This window comes from Camelina sativa, chromosome 9 (assembly GCF_030686135.1).
Source record: "Camelina sativa cultivar CO46 ecotype springtype chromosome 9, ASM3068613v1".
Classification (NCBI taxonomy): domain Eukaryota; kingdom Viridiplantae; phylum Streptophyta; class Magnoliopsida; order Brassicales; family Brassicaceae; genus Camelina; species Camelina sativa.
Genome location: NC_141888.1, coordinates 10,257,017 through 10,263,286, shown reverse-complemented (window position 1 = coordinate 10,263,286; position 6,270 = coordinate 10,257,017). Strand labels below are relative to the sequence as shown.

The 6,270-nt window shown below is 31.5% G+C and overlaps 1 long non-coding RNA gene across 1 annotated transcript; it reads left to right on the top strand.

Annotated features, from left to right (window-relative positions):
* The first annotated feature begins 3,842 nt into the window (after positions 1-3,842).
* Positions 3,843-4,654, top strand: LOC147938023 (uncharacterized). The gene is made up of 2 exons (XR_015565211.1): positions 3,843-3,947; positions 4,322-4,654. It is a non-coding gene; the product is annotated as an uncharacterized LOC147938023 (long non-coding RNA).
* Positions 4,655-6,270: the final 1,616 nt, after the last annotated feature.

Here is a 6,270-nt window from a genome sequence, read left to right as displayed (position 1 = left end):
ACAGGAAGTCAAATCTAACTAACTACAACATACTAATCTTTAATGCATAGTTCTACCTAGAATATTTCCAGAATGAATACTTTTAGTCGTTTAATACACATACCTAGACGCACTTCGGGATGTTTAGTCCAACGGATGACCACAATATAACAAAAGCACCGATGAAGTTGGTCTCTTCTACAGGTAGTCTTGTATCCTTCATTTTGAACCTAGCTATACAAGAACTTGATCCACCACTACACAATAGTTATCTTATATTTTTTTCTTCTTATAGTTAACAATATAATTACTATTTTTAGTTCAATATTAATACTAAAAGACTAGAAATGGTATATCTTTGTAAATAAAATTAAACCATAAAAATATATGTTTTTTGGTTTTGTTTGGCGGACAATGGTATTATAGATGAAGTTGGATTTCGAAAATACGTATTATTTAGAATCTTGCTTAACTAAAATTTTGTAAGGGTTTAAATATTCAAAGATATTACAGAACTAGATTTATTAATGCTTAATTGAAGGAAAACCGATTCAGAGTTCTAAAATTGAGATATCGAAATTCATGCGAATAGAACAATAAATCATCATTCTAGAACATGACTCTAAGTAGATACTAATTAATCATTTTGCATGATTTTTGTTTATTATGTATATATAAATATTATTAAATATCACTAGAAGAATTAGGGAAATAAGTCTATAGTTTTTCTTTTGTACCTTGGAAATACAAATCGTTTTTCTTTTATTAAGTCAGATTTTAAGGTTAGTGGTAATCAAAAGTTTGGAAAAGAAAAAAAAAACCTAATTTTATATCAGTTTCTTATACCTTTGCCGTCCATTGCCCGGAATGCAATTTTGTAGTTTCTAAAAATCTACAATCCTAGGTTCGAATATCAACCATGCCCTTTCTTATTTTTGAGTTCTTGAGTGAATATGGTTCGAGATTGGTAATGGATTTTAATTTTCATGAGAATCTTAACGGAGGAAGAGATGGACCTCCAACTCTAACCAAAAACAAATTTGATCTTGTAATCTCGATTTAATGAGAACGAAAAATTTCTTAAGCAATTTTGAGCACAAGTATAAACATATACACAGATATACGTCAGTACCAGTTTTATACAGAATACTGTACGTGTACTGCATTCCACAGATGTACAAACCTAGAGTTACATGAATCCGAGATGTTGTGAGGTAAAATCTTTTGTCCCGCAAATTTTTAATTAATGGTATTTTTCAAAATAACAATGTCTATTTTAATCGTCAAAAATTATATATCTAATTTTACGACAATAAAATATACCCTTTCTATATTTCTTTATCTTAATTAAAAACGTTTGAAAATATCTTTAAAGGCAAATCTATATATTTCCAATAGAAAACGATATGGGAACGAAGAGTCAAGATCTATGTTTGATTCAAGGATATCTGATTGATGACAACTATTTTTTCATATAATAAGTGGATTCAGAATTTTGTCCATATTATCCTCTATCAACCTCAATTTAAATATAGGAAGAATTTTGAAAATAACTTTGAACTTAAAATCGTCTAAGAAGATTGACCATCGTATAGAAGGCCAGACTATAGTCTATAGGGGTGGTAAATTGGTATTTTTTTAGCAAAATGTATATATTTAGACATGTACTCTTATGTTTGTATATTGTATACGAATGCATGACAGACTATACATATGCTATGGTTATATATAGATAATAATGTAAGTGCCTAGTTGTATGTATATATACGTTGCAAAAGTAGTGGTCCATTGAAAAAAAGAAATTATTTAGCTTTGGTTAATGCGATTTAGTACTAGATTAGTAATAAAACTTGAGCGCGATAGACCTTTCATGGGTTCACCTTCAAATGTGGTCCGCAGTAACGAAATATATTAATATTTGGTCACTTTTGTTTTTTGTAAATTCATATATTTAGTGTACTATTACCAACTTATATAATGACGATTATATATGGGGACCATAATGCATAAATTAGGCTTCCAAATTGTACTAAACTCTAATATTCAAATCTCACGCTGAGATATCAAAGGTTGGGGACCATCCGATTTCGTGGTCACAATAATAAAAATTAAATATAAAGAAAAATTATTTTAATTAAAAGATAATATAATTTTAATCACAAAAAGAAAAGTAAAAACCGATCTATCATAAACCCATTAGTGGGAGTATAAGACATGGTTTACTAGGATGATGGATGACATGCTCTTTGGGAACAACTAGTGGGTATAGATAAACTATATTTGAAGAATCAAGTAGATGTGGTACCACAAATGTAGGCCAAGGGGGAACTCTTACACGATGTCGCTATTCTTAAGACAAGTTTGTATTTTGCAATTGACTCTTTGATCAGATTTAGGGACATAGTTTTTTTTTTCTTTGCCTTCTTTAAATTCCCAACGCTTTGTATCTTCAATACGTGCACGTTCTTTCTTTCAAGGGTAAATAATACCGTCCTTACCACAAAGATGTAATGTTTACCCACTAATCAAAATATATGTTATATGAGGGATTGAAATACATATATTGATGCAAAACCCAAGATTTGATTTAAGTAACAACTGTGATGAACACTGAACTGTTGGTTTACAATTTTGGCCAATAGCAACAATTGTTTAGACTAATCTGGTTTTAAATTTGATTACAAGAAACTTATATGTTTACTAGTATAAAGCCCTAGCCATTTATTGGAGAAAATAAATAAACTATATGTATTGAAAACTCATTATATTGAAATATCGTATTAAGCTTATTTGATTTTAAAAAAAAAAGTTAAAAGAAGCAGAACTCTTTAAAATATGAACATACCTTATTCTAGAAAACAATAGATTATTAATAACTAAAAGATGAAAGATTCTTATACCAAATTGAAAAATAGATAGTTGAGGATTAGGGGAGATGCTTTGCATATAATTGGACACCATTCTTGCCTGCTCCAATTTGCACCATCAACCTTTTTTCAACTTTTTTTTTTCCTTTTGTGCATCCATCACAATAATTATGAATTCAACCTTCTTTTGTTTATTATATATAAGTGGAGTACCCATTCACACCAAAAAAAAATATATATATAAGTGGGGTACTGAACGATACCAATAATAAATTATTTAAACCATTGGCAAACTTACAATATATCACCAACCTCGATGTCAAATAAGAACTTTGGGTATGAAAGAGTTCAAAATAATGTTAAATATTCTTCTTGTTAATAGTATGATTGTTTTAAATAATACTATAATCAGAATTACAGTTTTGAAACCCATGATTTTTCCCAGTTCCTGCATTCAGCGGTACACTCACTTATGTTTTAAATTTGCTTTTTACAAACATGTTTTCTTATGTTTCTTTTTTGCAATGAGTACATAAGTGTACTTATCAATTGCCGAATGTTAATATTTTATAGTGTTGGCACATCTAGTAAAATGTAAAATTTAGTTGGGAAGTTTTGGAAGAATCTATCAGGAGAACGTATTTATCATTAACACACGCTGACATAATAAAATGTGATGATCTAAGGGCATCTCCATTTGTGGTGGCTTAATAAATTTTGTAGAAACTTTGAGCAATAAAAGTAATTAAAAAAATAAAAACAACACTCAAAACTTAACCATCGATGCTAATTTAAGGGTTTTTAGAACATTTTCATTGGTGGTGGCTTAATAAATTTTGTAGAAACTTTGAGCAATTAAAAAAATGAAGACAACACTCAAAACTTAACCATCGATATTAATTTAAGGGTTTTTAGAGTTGTATCTTAACTACAACGTGTCCGTTTCTGATTGGCTAAGATTTTTTTTTTTAATTCTTCGTCTCTCCCCCTCGACTATTTCTCTCTCTGCTCACGGCAAAAAATCTCTGAGAAGGAACAATCCGTCGATTCAATCGATGATTTCTCTGGCATCATTGTTGGCGTCGATTACAAAGTCAGAAGGTCTTCTTTCTCTGCGCTTCTCTATTTGAAATGAGAGTTTTCTGATTTGGTAATTGATTTTAGTAAACTTAAGGTTCTTTCAATTGGGCATTGATGTTAACAAATTTATGGTTTACAGTTGTTAGAAGCTTGAGAATTAGATAAGTTAATGGTCAAATGGTTTACGTTTGATGCGTTGAGTACTTTTTTTTCTAATGAGTATGCTTGATTTTGATTCATTTCTCTGTTTTTTGGTGAGTTTAATTGGAGAACTTGCAACAGATGGTAGAGATATTCAAGGTTCTTTGCAAAGTGATGATGCTTCTGTACTCGGATAAACTCTTCTTGTTGAATATGTGTTTGACATTCTTTTTCCATCAAATCAAAACGTCCAGGGATCAGTTGAGGTTTTGACGGACATGCTTGGGTCTCTTAATCCAAGTCATCCAGAGGTAAAACAATACGACAGTTTGCAGCGTGTCCTTGAGCACGATGATGATAAGGCAAACGAAAATTCTGCTTATTATCATGATAACAGTGATGAGTCGGATGATGATTTTGGTCAGCTAGATTATGGCCCTGTTCGTTTTTGAGTCGCTACTGTAGCGACTGCGACTGGTTTAAAGATATTTCTTTTTGTAATTCTGAATATTGTAAAGGGTATAATTATAAATACTGTAAAATCCCAATTAATTAAGTCATAGAAGAAGATGAAAGGTTCTGCAACTTTTGTGTTTGGAGCTTCTTTTATCTGATTTTAAAAATGGTGATTTGATTATAAAAAAAGTAGCGACAGTCGCTGATTCAGATCATGGCTTGGGTTTCATCGCTGATTTTTCCGGCGACTCCAAATTCTTGATATTCTAATCGCAGCGATCGAAATTGAAGGCAAGATGAAGAGAGAGAAAGAAGGAGCAAAGGTATTTTTCATGGTCGCTGTCGCTACTGTAGCGACTCATAAACGAACAGGGCCTATATGTAAGGCCCATTCCTTGCTCATATCAGTTGAAACCCAAGACTTGGATTGCCAAAATTCATTCAACTCATCTCTGCTCCATTGAGTAAACTGAGCAATTGCCTCCATTGGATACTCAGGAAACCAGGAAGTATCCACCATCAATGTCTGCTAAAACCAACAAGAGGCAAGATACAATCTGGCAATGGAAACTTCTTCATGAAAGTGTCCACGGCAAAGGCTAGCGACAAGATTACAAGCCACAAAGTTAAATAGTTATGATGTGGCTTGAAGTAATCAAAATTATTCTCTGTTTTTTTAATTGAAATTCCAGTAAGTAGATGAAGAAGACAAGAAGAATACAAAGAATAAGAGAAGAAAAGACATATACTTGCATACATGTAATCCTAATAGTTTAGGATCAACCCAAAGTTTAGGATCAACCATTGGACACATAAATTTTAAAGTTTCTTAATAAAATTCTTAACTCAACATTTTCAGTTAAGCAACTTTGTTTAGTGACCAACCAATGGAGATGCTTATGTACCATCTGTGTCTGTGAAAGTTCCGATAGAACAAAGGGGGAAAACTTCGACAAAATGTTTTTGTTTGCATCTACTGGTAGAAAATCTATTAAAGTTTTCATTACCTTGGCTTAGTCTTTTCACGAACAAAAATAATAGAAGAATCATTATACTTCCAAGAGAACATGAATTATGATGGTGCTTATATATAACTCACTAAAAAATATCATATTTCGCAAAGTACACATCGTTGTTCTAGAGATCATGGAGTTTAAAATCTAAATAATGGTCTCAATAGTAAATTAAAAAGTATAGGAAAACACAACCATCGTTTTTTAAAAAAATATTAAGAAATTGTCAAAGTAGAAAAGTAATTATCAAATTGAAAATGAATAACTTAATGCAAACCCTATTATGTCATTAGGCCTAAGCCCATATGTGAAAAATTTCCCAAAGCCTACTATTTGAGAGGGGAAGTACATACATGTGTGGTAGGAAGGTGTTATGCACTGCACGGAGTCCCAGTGGAATATGGTTCATATACTTGCAATGGAATTCCATATGGTGACTCATTGCTTCCCATCTCCCCAAGTGATCAAAGGTCAATGAAAACCTAATGTGCACTCAACCACAATCTAGTGGTGTCGTCGTAACACTTCAGTATTGAATCCAGAAAGAACAAACAGTCACACTATGAAATTATGCAGATCAAATATAGCTAAAGCAAAAGAAGAAATTTGTGTAACAAGTAACTATCAAGACAGAAAATAATTAAGGGTTTTAAATCAAGGAATGATATTGGGTGCAGGGAATCAGTTAGGAGTTACAACCTCGAATTTAGATGATAGATTGAGAAAGCATTAGA